Here is a 2,393-nt window from a genome sequence, read left to right as displayed (position 1 = left end):
AGAGTGAGAGTATTTATAGAAAAGGAGCTTCGCCGCGGCGAAGAGGTTTCTTCGCCGCGGCGAAGTTCATACGCATGAACCCTAGAATTTTCCAGGTTCGCCGCGGTGAAGAAAATCTTCGCCGGGGCGGAAACTTCCCGAGAGTTTAAGGCTCACTCGCCTCGGCGAAGAAGTTACTTGCCGCGGCGAAATGCCTTAGCTAAATTTTCGAATTTTACCTTTACTTCGCCGCGGCGAAAACAATTCTTCGCCGGGGTGAAACTCTCCAGTAGCAACATGGGTTTCTTCATGTCTCTTCGCCGCGGCGAAGAAATGTTCTTCGCCCCGGCGAAGTCTGAAAATTTTTGATACCTCTTGCTCTAGACTTCACCTGAAACACTTGAAAACAAAAAAATATCATCAAATTTATACCTACTCATAATGAAATAAGGAAATTTCAACACAACAAAAGACATTTCTTCGCCGGGGCGAAGCTCCTTCAAAAGTTCTGAAATTTACAGAACTGCCACTCTGCTTGCCTCTTCGTCCGATTCTTCGATTTTCGACTCTTCACCTTGGAAACAAGCTTCATCGTGCATTGTCCTACTCCGGAACTCTCTTATCTTCTGGAATCCTTCAATTCTGAGTCAAAACCGCCAAGTTTTGCCTTTATTTGCTAAAAGAGTCCATTTTAACCTGAAACACGAAAAGTAGAGAATTACGCACCAATTCAGGTAAAAATGCCCTAGAAAGTAATTGAAATCCGACAAAGAGATCATATAAAAACTGTATAATTTACGGATTATCAGTTATCGATAATCATCTTTGTCCATTTGGAAACTAGCATCACTGTATCCTTTTGTAGTGAGCTCATCTTCCCCTCCATAAACCAAGAACATATCCTTAGTCCTCTTTAGGTACTTAAGAATGTTATTGACAGTCATCCAGTGACGCTCACCTGGATCCAATTGATATCTACTACAAGTGCTCAAAGCACATGAGACATCAATCTGAGTACATAACATGGCATACATAATGGATCCAATTGCTGATGCATATAGGATCCTTTGCATCCTATCTCTCTCATCTTGTATTTTAGGACACAATTCCTTAGAGAGATAAACACCATGTGACATCGGAAGAAATCCCTTCTTGGATTCTTCCATACTGAATCTCTTCAGTACTTTGTCAATATATGCACTCTAACTTAGGCCAAGCAACCTACGCGATCTATCACGATAGATCTTTATACCAAGGATGTAGGCTACTTCCCCTAAGTCTTTCATGGAAAAGCACTTAGATAACCAAGTCTTTACTGACTACAAGTTCGGTATATCATTCCCTGTCAGAAGTATGTCATCAACATTCAACACTAGAAATGCTACTGCGCTCCCACTCACTTTCTTGTAAACACAGGGCTCATCTTCGTTCTTGATAAAACGGAATTCTTTTATGGCTTCATCAAAACGAATGTTCCAGCTCCTTTAAGCTTCCTTGAGTCAATAAATGGATCTCTACAACTTGCATACCTTATTGGCTTGACTATCAAGAACGAAACCATCAGGTTGTGTCATGTGCACATCCTCCTCAAGGTTTCCATTCAAGAAAGTAGACATCCATTTGCCAAATCTCATAGTCATGATATGCAGCAATTGCAAGCATCATCCGGATGGATTTAATCATGGCAACCAGCAAAAAGTTTTCTTCATAGTTAATGCCATGAATTTGTTTGAAACCTTTGGTAACCAGCCGTGCTTTATAAGTATGTACGTTGCCATCCATGTCAGTCTTCTTCTTGATGACCCATTTACACCCTATGGGTTTTACCCCTTCAGGTGGTTCCACCAGAGACCAAACTTGGTTCTGGTACATGGAGTCCATCTCAGATTTCATGGCTTCATGCCAAACCTAGCAAGTGCACTAGTCGCTCAGTAATAGAGTGATGTAGGATATCGTTCCCACGAGGACTGGTGCAAACACTAGTCCCTAACGTTAACAGTTGAAGCAACCGAAAATCTTGGATTTGTGGGAGCAATTGTAATTGAAAGAAAACAAAATAAAATCTAACAAGAATTAATCCTTAAAGGAAAACAAATGGAACACAAGATTCAATTTAAGTAAAACGGGTAGGGTTTGACTTCGTTTGGATTATTATGGTTATACCTACAAGTTACACTATTTTCACATTCGCATGCAGTGGTTGTAAATCGGATTCACATTATGATAACATACCCTCTCGGGCTATGTTTTCCTATTCATCATTATTAACATTCCGCACCCAACAATTGAAGGTTAACAATTCTAAATCATGAGACACCAGAATCCTAAATTGATTTCATTAATTCTTGAATCTATCTCTAGCATCCAATACTATAATGGTTATTACCCATGAAGCTTAACATGAATTATTTCTC

The sequence above is a fragment of the Pistacia vera genome, unplaced genomic scaffold, assembly GCF_008641045.1.
Source record: "Pistacia vera cultivar Batoury unplaced genomic scaffold, PisVer_v2 Contig874, whole genome shotgun sequence".
In the NCBI taxonomy this organism is placed as follows: domain Eukaryota; kingdom Viridiplantae; phylum Streptophyta; class Magnoliopsida; order Sapindales; family Anacardiaceae; genus Pistacia; species Pistacia vera.
Note: the sequence above shows the minus strand (reverse complement) of the source record.